The sequence below is a fragment of the Copidosoma floridanum genome, unplaced genomic scaffold, assembly GCF_036245765.1.
Source record: "Copidosoma floridanum isolate Cflo_tuat_1 unplaced genomic scaffold, Cflo_Japanese_pri ptg000030l, whole genome shotgun sequence".
Taxonomy (NCBI): domain Eukaryota; kingdom Metazoa; phylum Arthropoda; class Insecta; order Hymenoptera; family Encyrtidae; genus Copidosoma; species Copidosoma floridanum.
This window is the reverse complement of record NW_028321907.1, coordinates 19,605,054-19,618,709: the sequence shown is the minus strand read 5'-3', so window position 1 is coordinate 19,618,709 and position 13,656 is coordinate 19,605,054. Positions and strand designations below refer to the sequence as shown.

The 13,656-nt window shown below is 35.6% G+C and overlaps 1 long non-coding RNA gene across 1 annotated transcript; it reads right to left on the bottom strand.

Annotated features, from left to right (window-relative positions):
• Positions 1 to 939: 939 nt before the first annotated feature.
• Positions 940 to 1,269, bottom strand: LOC106642339 (uncharacterized). Its single transcript, XR_001339070.2, has 3 exons — positions 1,195 to 1,269; positions 1,033 to 1,121; positions 940 to 954 (listed from the first exon to the last, which is right to left on the bottom strand). It is a non-coding gene; the product is annotated as an uncharacterized LOC106642339 (long non-coding RNA).
• Between the last annotated feature and the right edge of the window lie 12,387 nt (positions 1,270 to 13,656).

The following is a 13,656-nucleotide window of genomic DNA, read 5'->3' as shown; positions in this document are numbered from 1 at the left end:
AAAAAGATAATAAGGATGTTAAAGATTAGGGATATAGAAGACGTCTAAACTCTGCATTAGATTTACGCGGAATCTAAATACAATAGAATACAATATTTTTAACAGTAAAGAGTATTGTTAAAGCAGGTAAAATTATGGTTGGAATAGTAAAAGTTATGATTGGCACAGTAAAAATGTGTGTGCGGAAAAGTAAAATTTATTAACCGTTTCTTTTAAGGTTTACTGTTCCAGGATAGAAATTTTTACTGTTCTAACCATAATTTGTACTTTTCAAACCATAACTTTAACTGTTGAAACAATAATTTTTTCCTTTTTTGCCAGCTTCCATCTGATTTACTGTGCAGAATGATAATTTTTGCCGAAATTTCTTTATAACTTTTATTATTTTTCTCTCTTAGTACACTGTGAGTTTCACTTCGATAAATAATTTGCAAATGAACCACACAGACTGTACATGCGTTAACGTATTGACGGAACAAGCATTAGTTTTCCAACACTCACGTGCTTCTGAATTCTAATGAAATGGTTCTAGAAGCGGGCGTAGCATCGATATACACGCCATTACCTAATTTGCACGTACAGGTACCTAGGCGCGCGCAAACCGATAACCGACAGCGACGGATGTGTGTGGATGTTTGGGATGTTTCGCTGCCCTGCGGTCTTCGCTGGCGATTTATCGACAGGCTGCTGGTGGTAACTTTATGCTGCACGAAGTATAGCGATATACACGTTTGGGAGCGCGCATGGGTTCGTTCAATCCCGTTTGATTGGTGCAGAGTTTGCTTATCAACGAAACGGAAAGATCACTACTGGATTCCACTAGTAAAATGTTTATTGCAAGTAAGAGTACACTCGTTAATAATTTCAAAATTGAAGGAGATTTATAATTACCCACGGCTTGAGCAAACCACGGGCTTTTTTTCGGTGGGTCAACTCAATGTCAGCAAGGCTTACCTGAAACACAAAGAAAATACGTAGGGTTAATTATCGGTCATTGCTTCGTAACACATAAAATAAATTTAAACTCCTCACATGGTATGTTCAGAGTACGTTTTACAAACTCAACAAATGGAAGAATCAAGATGGGACAGAAGCGGACAATATTCAAGTATAAACTATGGCTGTAAATCAAGATTTCTTAGTTGAAAAACTTAAAACAAGCAGTGGGGAAAAAAACGCGGAAGTGTGCAGTACCACAAACTTGGTGGGGTTCGATGCCGTCCTTGGTGGCGCGCACAAAGGAAGGCCAAGGGGAGCCGAGGAGCAAAAAAAGGGACTGCGTGTAAGCCGCAGGCTCGACAGCGATTATTCTCTCTGTGCCGGGAAAATTGTGCCTCGAGAGCACTTTTGCCGTTTTTTCCTTCATCCTCCCGCACTCGTTCGAAAATCCACCCCGCCTCTATACGCTTTCTCTTATCACTGCAGCCGCACGGCCTTTGTCATCCTACTGCAGACTAATAGAAAAAAAAAAAAGTAGATGGAGATTAAGCACGTGGACGTAGCATCAACGACGTAGGTTGGTCAAGGAAAAAATAAACTAGTGGCCAGAGGGGAGGGGTATTTATCTCACCGTTGTGGCACCAAGCGCGTGCCACAATGAGCAAATCAAGAAACTTTTCCAAAAGAGGTGCGCACTGCGAGCACCCCTCCTCCATCCCGACCTCGGCCCCGGCACGTTGTGTTTAATTCGAGAGTTCGTGCGCGGCAAGGATAATGACTGCACTCGCGCTCGCAAGACGGGGTGGGGCGTCTAGAGGGTGAACTTTCATACTCTCCCGTGGGTGGGAGTCAGGTTTGATGAAGTGCTCGGCTGCTGTGCGAGGGCTCGTAAAAATGGAGACGAGACGGGTGCGGGGTCGGCCTCTCTTGTGCTGTTGTGGTAGGTGAGGGCGGACGTGGAGCTCGATTCGAGTGGATATTGTGTCGTGTCCTTTATTGTTGAAATTCAGAGATGAAGGACAATTTTTAGCGGGCCTGAATTAAATGAATAAACAAATGCTACAGTGTCATCGAACATGAATGTGCTTGAGGACGAAAGTTTTAATTATTGTGTTTCGTACGCTCTCGGGACTCGCTGGTTCTGTCAATCGATGGTTACGAAGCCTTACGCTGTTTTCTTTGCGTTTTGTCAATTTGTGAGATGGACGAATCGTTTGATCGATATTGAGAATCCAATGGGTTAAGAACTCCAAATGCAAATGGCAACGCTCGTTGTGACCTTGTTAACAAATTAAAATAAATGAAAGGTTCAAAAAAATGTTCTTGAATCAAGTTTTTAAGGAGACTATACGTTTATTTCATTCTTCTGGGTTACTTTAGCTGCTGTAGCATTGTTGCACTACGTTTGAAGTGCATTGCTTCTCTGATGTTACAAATTCAACGGAAAAGCTTGAGTGGGAGGTATCTGAGCGAAATAGAATTTGCAATATCAAATGTTGAATGCTTGGAGATTCTAGTTGGGCTAGATTTCAATGTGCGCTCGTGAACTTACTTTGTTCTTGTGCATACATGAATATTTAAGATTGTGTGGTTACAAGAAGGTTGGGAGAAATCCTTTGCTTTTTAATAATGTGGAAAGAACTCACTCTGGTGGAAATGAGAAATTGAAAAGATTAAATGAAGGTACGGAAAAGTTCATTTCAACTTTTATAATCTTTAATTTTCTTTTTAAATAAAGATAGTAGTTATTTGCGACTTCGTTCGAGTGCAATTTCCAATATCAATAGTACTGCAATAAATTATTTAATGTACTTTTTTTTACAATTTGCAAGGTATACTCGTTAACCATGATAATTTTCCATACACGTAGAGATATGCTTGCAACAGTCCCAACTAGCGGCGAGAAATTTTGTCACTTAGAAGGAAATAGCTCTCCAAGCCTTTATAGGAAGTTTACATAGCTAACTAGCCGGGGGGTAAATGTGCACACAGTAATGTATCTTGACGTTAAGTAAGGTTATGGTTAATATAAACAATTTGCTCCCTGTATTTTGGAGAAGCAGTTTCTTGAAATAATGACACCATATGCGTCAACAAATCAAATAATCAGTCGGACATTAGAGTTACTCTTTATAAGAAAACAGTTACATTTATTTTAAAGTTAAATTTCCAGACAAGATAAAAACTATTTTGTAGAAAATGAAAGTATCCAACAGTGCAAACGTATCATAGAATATACTCAAGTGTGTATTTATTTAGCGCAATGTCAACAGTACTTTCTAAACATATCATAACCCCTGCCTTGACAATCTACAAAAAGGTAACCACAAACGTGTTCCCCTCCAAATTACTCGCAACCACAGAGTCCAACGCGTCCTTTGAAATTGTCTCCCCGCAGAATTTTGGGTATTGCCGCACGCCCTGAATGCGTACATTTTGCTAAATATGAACTCCCCGAGCTCCACCTGAGCACCCAGTAACATATGCAAACCTATGCCTGGACTGCCTGCCTCGCTTGCATTAACCAGCAATGGTACACGGGACTTCTCGGCTTCCTTAACGAAATTCACACAATACAAAGGCTGCATATCTGCGGTCGAGTAAAACGTCAGAGTGTGTGTGCCCGAGAGAACAGCAGCAGCTACGCAGGAGCAACGCCTCGAGTTGCACGTTTGGTCCATAATATATGTCCATGCTCGAATTTTCAGTTGTGTATGGATGCTACGAGTGTTTATTGAACGTACCTATCACGTGCACGCGTACGTGGTGACGTATTTTTGCTGTGGCTCCTCCGTTGTTGTTGATCGTGGAACTATTTTGCTTGTAAGACTAAGACAATGTGAATGAGAAGATCTTTTTTACAATGCATTTGAATGGTTAATACTAATGTATAGATGACATTTTCATGGGAAAAATATTAACTGGTAATAAGTCAACTGCTGCTTGGTAATAATTAGTACGGTACGGTAACAAGGTCTGTGATTTGTATCCGTCATTCAAAATTTCATAGAACTGTTGGCTTACTCTAGTATCGAATCGCAGAAATCCTTCCAATTGTCAGCAGATCAATAGCAACTGGGATTTCTAAAACAGTAGGTGAAGGAAAATTTCCCATCACAGACGAGAATGCTGACTTGGATAGTTTACCTAATTTATGCCTCTGAGAATCCAACATGAGATAACCACTCACTGCTCAAGAAATTAAAATCGAGCAACATTCTAAGATCAATAGGATCTCCACGCTACAGATTTCTAAGTCCAAACATTGATCTTAAAGATTTTATCCACCCTGATCCATTGTCTGAGGATGTTGTGCAATGTTGTTTGACGTCACAAAAAGTTATTTTCAAGAGCCATGACATCACTTAATGAGATGCTGTGGAGAAATGGCTGAAGTGATCGATCCTAACAATTGTCCATAAACTTAGCAATAAAAAGAAGTGTGCAACGTGTTTTATCGGCGACGTGGAGGGATATATTTTCAAAAGCATATGTGTTCTACATACAAGTAGGAAATGTGCACTGTCTTTGTGCCCAGCATATCGCTGTCAAGAAAACTAAGACTTCATCAAAGAATACAGCAGCTATCAGATCATTTAGAAATAAGGTGAGAAGGAATTAATACTTTAAAATTTTGTGTTAATTTATCTTAAAATCGTAGTAACTTGCAGCCTCTTTTTCATATTGAGAAGGCTTAAAGCATTTTTTTCTAGATCCATTTCTATTTAGATACACTAATCTTAAAGGCCAATACCTTAAGACCATGTTCAGAAGCGATAAATAATGCGGTTGGATAGTAAAATTTTTAAAAATATGTAATTAAAATAAGTACCTGGCTCCTTATACTGTTAATGAAGTTCTATTAATGTCCTCAGGTTCAATGATTCACTTGATAAAAGACTGGATTCCAAAATTACCGTGATCTAACTTTTAATGATCCAAATCACTTCTTTTACCCTTTTTTATTTTTAATTTCAAAATGTCCCTTAAAGACGCAACGATTCACTACAATTTGAAATAGTCTGGAGCAAAAAATACTGAGGCGTGCCATGAGAAAAAACGCACTCCCACTGATGTTGAAAATGATCTCAGTAATTATGAAAGTTACAAGGTGCACATACACAGGCGTCACAGGCAGCAGTGGAAGCATTGCCCCTTTTAATAATTAAAATTCATATGAAACCAGGACGATCGCTCACACGCTCCAAACTTTTCGAGGGAGTGTAAGGATCTTGGTCTAAAGCTGGCTGCCTTTCGCGGAGGAGGAGAGTAACTATCAGATCTTCAGTAGGTGTGGTACTGCTAGAAGTTGCTAGGAAGAGAAGGAATACCGTTGCCTACGGCGCACGAAGAAGTTAAGGAGTCAAGTGGGATGTGTCACGTCGATTAATTCCGAAACACGTTCTCGTTCTGGCTTCTGCTTCTCTTTCTCCACTGTGACTCTCCCACTCCTGGTCTTAAGCGAACTTTCAAACTTTCCCCTGAATTCACTTTCATGGACCACCACGTCGTTGCTACAGGGATGTAATTTGCTCTGTTGTGTGTAATCTTCTTTGCAGATGCAGAAATTCAAAGCATCATACGTCTCATAAGGTCTGTAAATAGCACGCAAGGAGATCATTAACGGGCTGATGAGTAAATGAGTGAAATCTTCATCTGGAAGAGAAACAGAGGGGGATAAAGAGTGCTGTCAACTTTTCGGGTAAGGAAAAGCACTGCCACGTGCTTCCGCTGTACGGGGTACTCTAATAAGACCTGAATCTGGTACCAAAAGCGGAATTAATCTGCCGAACGGATTCGCGCGCACGAAACTGCTATCTGATTCCGGAAAGTGTTATTGCCTGATATACATTACTGTTCTATATATGAGAAAGATGTGTGCACTACCTGTAAGCTATTAGAAAATTCTTCAATTTTTGAGGGATATTTCGTTCATTTATCAATATACAAAATTCCTGGAATGATAAGTCATACTCAAGTTTGGAAAAAAAAACGAAGGAAGAATACGAATTTCAAGATTGAATTCCTGAAAAACTTTTAGAGATGCTTTCTAGCAGTACACAATCGAACAGTTTTGAGCCTAAGTTCCTATTGAAACTAATCAAAACTCAGTCTTCGGTTATAGAAAGAAAGATTCTTTAAAAGTATTTCACAGGCTTCTGTACTCAAAGCACCATGAAAATGAAAGAATTGACAGTTGAATCAAAAGTTTTCCGTCAATAGTTATGGTAGTTAAGTCATGAATCGCGAAACTCTGACAGAAATGTAGATCAAGTAGCTTAAATTGTTATCTAATAACAAATCCTCTAACTACTGCAGTTTTAGTCTAAGAATAAAGTAACATTGGTTTTCAGTCAAAACTATTCATTCTGAAATCAAAATTCTCTACTGATAAACTACATAACGTATAAATAACATTTATTTTCATTAAATATTAACTAACCACGTCAAATCTTCGGAAATGGGACCTAGCTGCTATGCAACACAAAAAATTAATTGAATCTAATATTCTTTAAGTATAATTCTCAATCCAGTGGTTGGTTACGTATTGTAAAAAAAGGATATATACATAGAAATTAAGATAGGCAAGATAGCTTAGAGAGCTGGTTCTTTTTACCAACAACGTGTTTTACGCTATAAACTTCATACGTCATAGTAACACGTCGATGCAAATACTTGTGATTATAGAGAGTTGAATTTTTTAAATATCCACAACGTTAATGTTCTTCTGATACAGTAAAAAAAAAAAAAAATAACCATTTAAAAGTGGCAGCAGGTAAAGTAGAGGCAATCATCTGATGCGTAGAGCTGCTTCTGAATTAACGCACTTTAGATGTGGTTCGTAGTCAAGGGGCATCTTTTTCAACACAGCTTGGATTCTTGAGGCAACTGAAGCAGCCAGCACTTTAAGGCAACGGATGGATACGAGTAATTTAGCGCTCACCAGTGCGAATTACGCGAGACATAAACATACACGTCTTTACTTAGGCAGGAGGTATAAAGCGGAATAGAGCATCGTTACTGTTATAAAATATCCCGGAAAAGATTATACTAGTAGAATATGTGCAATTGAACAAGAACATATTTTTTTATGACAATCATGAAAGTCAAGAACATGGAATAATACAATATTCACACAAAAGTTCGTCATCTTAAATAAAAAAACGTCATTTCTTTTCTGAAGTACAAAAATGTATCTTTTTATGATCATGATTTCGGAGTGCATCATCTTATTTTTAAAATAGAACAAGATAATATGTTTTCGACATCAAAAAATTAAATGATACTTTCTTGAAGTTCAGAAATAAAATGATTCGTTCCTTTATTGAGGTGACAATTTGATCCATAGCAACAATTTATCTGACGAAGGTGTGTATCTTATTTTAAAAAAAATTTCAATCTCTTCCAATTAAGGAGGCTCCCCGTGACAGTTCCCAAACCAAGACCAGATGAATTTAACAGTTGAAAATCTACTGAATCCAATGATATAATTATTTATATCACTTACTCTGCAAAATTTCGAGATATTATTAATTTAATGTAGCGCTTTCTAACACGTATTCTTATGGTGGAGCTCGCACACGCGATGGAAACAACTTAAAAACTCGAATAAATCAACAGTTTTCGTAACAAGAGCGCACACGTTTTGTAGAAAAAAAACCTTGTCTTTCAAATGACGCCTAGCAAAGTAAGTGTTACCCTTGGAAAATTTTGAGATATTCTAATAAAAATTGATCAAGTTATTGTATTTTCACAGGTTAGCCTATGTTCTACTGCATCAGTAATGCCAACTATACTTGAGTTTGCGAGCAAATTTGTGAACTACGATGAGGGTTGGCATTTCTGCACGAGGGAGCCTCCTTCATAACCTAAGCGTCGATTGTTTTAGGGGTTTACGAAAAAAAAAAAAAAAAAAAAAAAAAATTAGATGCGAAGGTTTTTCATTCAATGAGTTAATGCGGCTCTGAGATGAACAAAAAAGAGTTGGGAATATAAGAAAACGACGACAAGCCAGAGAAAAGAAAAACTTTACAGTAGGGCAAAGGCCATTCAGAGTAGCTGGGCCGAAACGAGCTGGTTCTAAAGTGGCCTGCTCCTTCAATTTGTCTGGCCAACGAAAAGGCCGAAAGGTCCGGCCAAAGTTCCAGAGGCAGCAGCCTTCGAAAGGGCAAATTATCCTGAACGAGTAGTGGTGCAAGAGCAAGTGAAAAGCTTGGCTACACAATAGCCCGTGGGCAACGACACACTGTTGGCAAAACCACGAGCTGGTTTCTAATAGCCGGGATTGCTGGAAATTTATCGGCTTCGGACAAACTTCCAACTATCGGCCAACTTGTGCGTAGGTTACTACACGCACTGCTGCCCCTATGTTGATTTACAGCGACAAAATTTTCAGAGTGAGATTAGTAGCCAAAGTTACGAACTGAGGATAGGGCCAAGGAGCGACGAGGGATTTCCATTGACTGCGAAAGTAATGTGGAGCCCGGATTAGTGGAGTAACTAGGGGTTTTATTTTTCATTACTCTCCTTTCACCGCAGTATTTTTTTAGAGAGAAAAAACCGGAAAAAATTGAGAGAAAAATGAAATCCATTCCAGGTAATTGATATCAGATGAAAACAATTATTAAGAAATTCATGCGTTCATTTTTGAAACAATATTTCATAATATTCTTATTCCGGTATAAGGTTTAGATGCAAAAGTATTTACTGTGTTGCTTCTGCAAAATGAAACTAATTATAAATCAATTATTAAAACTAACAGAGTGCCAAAACGGTGTGAACTTTTTACCAACTGTCATTGATGATGTTGCTTTTTTGATAAATATGGGACTTTTGTTAAGATAATTCAATAATCAAAAATAAACAGAATGACTCATTAACGTTTAGCACACATACTGTAAAACTAAAAAAAAATCTTTTCAACTTAAAACAATAATAAAATATTTTTTGATTATATTTAAGTGTGAGAACTCGACAACTACATTATTCAGGTGCATGCGTGAATGGTTATGGTGCACATTTTATACATTTCATACAAATTATACTGCATAAAATATACTAATACCCCATGTTGAATATGCTAAGTAGTAGCAAAGCAATTACAAAGTTAGATTGTATGTCTTGGTGTAGAAAATATATTGTAAGTTTACTTTTAAGATCTTTAATTTAGAACCACCTTTAAAAAATGTTAGTCAACTGTTATTTTGAAAAAAAGCTGAATAATTTGGAAATGTAAATGTCATTTCAGTGCCCGTTTACATGCAAATAACCAGCAACATACACGAATCATAGTTTGATTATTGATAAATGTTTGCAATACAAATACCAGATTCACAACATAAGTTTTCTTAGCTCTTTTTACGCAAAATACCATGTTCCTCATGAGATTTTTAATATAAATCAAATGAAATAACAGAAAAATAATAATAAAACACAACAAAAAAGTTTTGTATGCCTAACCTTTTGTTAATTGATGATCCTAAGCAAACAAATTCTATTGCTACAACCAATCTCAATTAGTTAAAATGGCTATGTAATGATTGGTTCAAATACTGACATATGGATTATTCATTAGAATCATATTATTTTATTGATTTCAATTTGACTATTACCCTCACTAACATAATTTAATCTCGTAAAAGACTTATAAACTTTTTTTCTGATATATCTAATGTTACACCTAATGATTATAAGTTTTTAATGTTACTTAATACTTTCCTGTTTGTTTTTAAGTAGTAAGCAAGATTTTTTTTCTATGTTAAATTAGAGTTACAAAGTTTATTTATGTATTTAAAGAAAAAACAAATGGCTCCTATGTTTTAATCTTTGATAAAAAAATTGGTATTTAATTTTTTTTCTATACCCAACTATTAGCAGCTTTTTAATCGATATAACTCAAACATAAAATCGAGGAATAAAACACTTTTTTTTAGGAAAAAAATAAAAAAAATTGGAAAAAAGCATGAACAGTTCAAAATAAGAAGATAAAACATTAGTTAATTAAAAAAACTTGTTGTAAAACATTATGCAAAAATTCACGATCCTGAATTCATGAAGAAGGCAAAAAAATAAGAAATATTCTAAAAATTAAACTGTATAATTAAAAAAATGAAAAAACTAAATAATTAAAAAAAAAGTTAGTCTTGTATTATTGAATTTTTTTTAATTCTGCCTATGTAAGGTTTAAAAAAGTAATGAGTAATACAAATGAAAAAAATTTTTATCAGAACCTTCCATGATTTATACGTACATTACTAAAAAAAAGTAGAATCTCAGCAAACACAAGGTTGACTGCACAAAAAAATGATTCGTGGAATCCACAATATAATTTTGAGTGTTCTACGAATCAATGTATGCAAAAATACTTGGGATAACAGGATGAAAGTTATCATTCTGCATTTAGACTGTTTCGTATGTTAAACTCAAAATACATTGATATTATATTATGCTTTAATTTGCACATTCCACGACTTTCCTTTACTAGCAAACCGGAATTATTTGAACGATGTTTCAAATTTGTGTAAGTAATAATAACAAATATCCATCTGTATATGTGTATATTATATTAACTTAAAAACTTTTTGCCAATTAGACGTTAATTAAAAAAGAAACTTGTTGCTTTCTGTGCATACGCATGCTTGAAAAAGTATGTTAACCTTGTGGCAAGTTCTCATCAAGAGTCAAGAAGTGTTTGAAAATGAAAGAAAATAAAAATTAAAGCCTTAGTGGTTGTATCACTATATCTATAACGTCTTTTTTTCAGGTTTTAATATATTTTCAACGAATTTTTGTCAGAAAATTTTTTTGTGAAACTGATCACATCGTAGTACAGTATTTTACATAACTTGAAAACAACCAATATTTTTACGAAGAATATCGGAAGATTCAAAATAATTCTATGTTCACGAGGTACTAAGCTCATTGTTTGGGAGTACACGGAAGGTTGTTGTTACCAGAATAAGCTATACCAAAAGTGATCAGCATAGAAAAATAACGTACAGGTCTTGAGATTTCTGCAACCAGTCTCACATTTTTATATACTTATCTGGATCACCGAAAAACCTGTGACTAGTCGGTTTTATAACTATACTAGTACAAGTTTTTCAATAGCTTTGGTACAGGATTTTTCTGTACCATGGATGGTCTATTAAATTTGTATACTGCGCATGGCTTTCTACTGTACCGTCTACCGCGCATAGTACGTGCGCTTATAATATACAGTGGAGATGTGTATATATATATATATATATATATATATATATATATATATACGTGCATACTTGCATACATGTATGGGATTGTCATTGTTATTTTGGCTCAATATGTAAATTGTTGTTTGCGAGTGGAAACCAATTATTATACGCAACAGGAAAGTGACTACAAGTGCCTACTGCACTTATCATTGCATCTTGTTAGATTCGTATCAATGTATTGGACTTTATATTGTGTTGTGGTGGATATACTGAAATCCTAACCCCTTTAACTTTTACAGCTACGTATATATATATATATATATATATATATATATATATATACTGACATTCTGAATGCTCCCACTGGCCGACTAACTTTCTGTACTGGTACAGGAAAACGAGCAGGAAAAACCCGTACCACGTATCGGATTTTGACGTACTAAGCATAAGGTTTAGCTATACTCAATAAGATACTTTAAAGTATACTACCGTACCAAATATACCCGTACCAGTACACATTTTTCTTGTACAGAGTATCAAAAATACTTGTACTAACATATAGAACCTGTTTTTCTGGTAACAACAATCTTCCGTGTAAGTATTAGTGCGAAGCGAGGTGCGAAGTCACAAGAGGTCAGAAAAGTAATAGGCAGAGAGCAAAAAACGAGGGCGATTTTTGCTTTGATGCATGCGAGGGAATTAAGACGGAAAAAATGGAAGGAAGGGAAACACGTTTTTGTCTAGAGTCCACATACAAAGGCGCGGCAGAGGAAATGAAAGAAATAAGAAACGAAAAAAAAAGAGAAAAATAGAGTCTGGGAGAGAAAGAGAGAGGGTAACGAAGACTACGAGGAAAAATGTAAAGCGGAGGTAAAACGCATAAATAGAGTTTCAAGAGCTCACCACTCGACTCGGCTCCAACTAGATTCAACGTTTGGCATTTCAATGCAAAAGTAGGAGCTCGCAGACTTTGCCGCGAGAGCAGGTGCGCGGTCCCATGGTTTTGGAAAAAGTTGAGACTTTTTTCTCCCACCCACTCTTTGAAGATAATATCGGTTCCTTGCTCCTCCCAGTAAATCTACTAGTGCCAAAATTCTGGATACTGAGCTCGAGCAAGAAGATTTACTGCGAAGATAGAGCTATACTCATTTCTCTCATAGATTTTTTTCCTTTTTTTCAGCAAACTAAGTATCGCAAAAATCGTAATTAAACAAGTGGTTAAATAAATTCTTCAAGTCGTTGTTCTTGATGAACAGGTACTAACTCGTGTGCGTCTTCGAAGTTTTTTCGAAAAAATGGAGAGGCAGCGTGGCACAGAGCTCAACGAGTAGAGTTGCACCACGTAGGAAAAAAGTCGTTCAACAGACAAATATTTCTCTCAAGTGAGCTTTTTTTAAATTTTCTGAGCTCTGAAGTTCAGGTGGATTAATCAAGTTTGTTATTAGCTTGATTATAGAAATATTGTGTAATCATTCATGAATTAATTTGGATACAACATCGTCAACATTATCGTATCTAGTAAAGTGAACATAGTGAGCTCTAAAGTTAATTAATTGTGATTGCCACACATGGCCACATAGAACTAGATAAGGTCGTCTAGTGTTGGGATTATGAAAATGGAACAATATTCTTGGTAATTTTTTTGATACTACTGTTAAGTGGAACAGTCATGTTGTCAGTAAAAATTATATAGTGTAAAATATTGTCTTAATGCGTAGATTTTTTGCACAAAAAATGTTACAAGTTATTTCACCTGATGATGTTTCTTAAACACTTCTTCAATTTTAATTATTTTTTAGGATTGTTTCTGTGTGATTAATGCGATGGTATCTTCATGAATCCTTGTAAAGATCACTAGTGTTTAGCACCATATCCAAAAAGATGTATAAACAATCATGATCCCATATTAGGTACGTATGTTTTTTAAACTTTTAGTTCAGTATAATTTGATACACATTTATGTCATTCTATTTCAAATGATTCAGTAACCATTATACAACCATAATTATAACTTACAGCAACGTGAATATGAAAACATGGCTACAGTGAAATATAAGAAGAATAGTTCATGAGTACACATAGCTACTTTAATTAAAAGCTCAGCATACCAAAAAAATCCAAAAGCACTAAAGCCCAATGAAGATCCAACTATCGCCACTTTCAACAAGCTGGTAGAAAGAAGCATTCACTAAAGATAATTGAATAACATTTTCAGCACCACCTTTTCCTCTTGATGAAGTCAACTCAGTATTATGGAAATGTTTGTAACTTATATTATAACTATAGTGAGTGGACCCCACATTATCTGGACTTAAAAATTAAAATGTTATTTAATGTTAGCAACTAAAAATAATCGAAGATGAAAAACATTACCAATATAAATACCTGAATATGAATGTGTCTCCCATCAAAAACCTCGAATAAAGATTAAGGTAGCTCCCTTGCGAAAATTCGAGAAATAAAATATCTTTAATTTGGTAGATTAAAATTTGCTGAATCCAAGAGTAACTATGTTTATACTTCA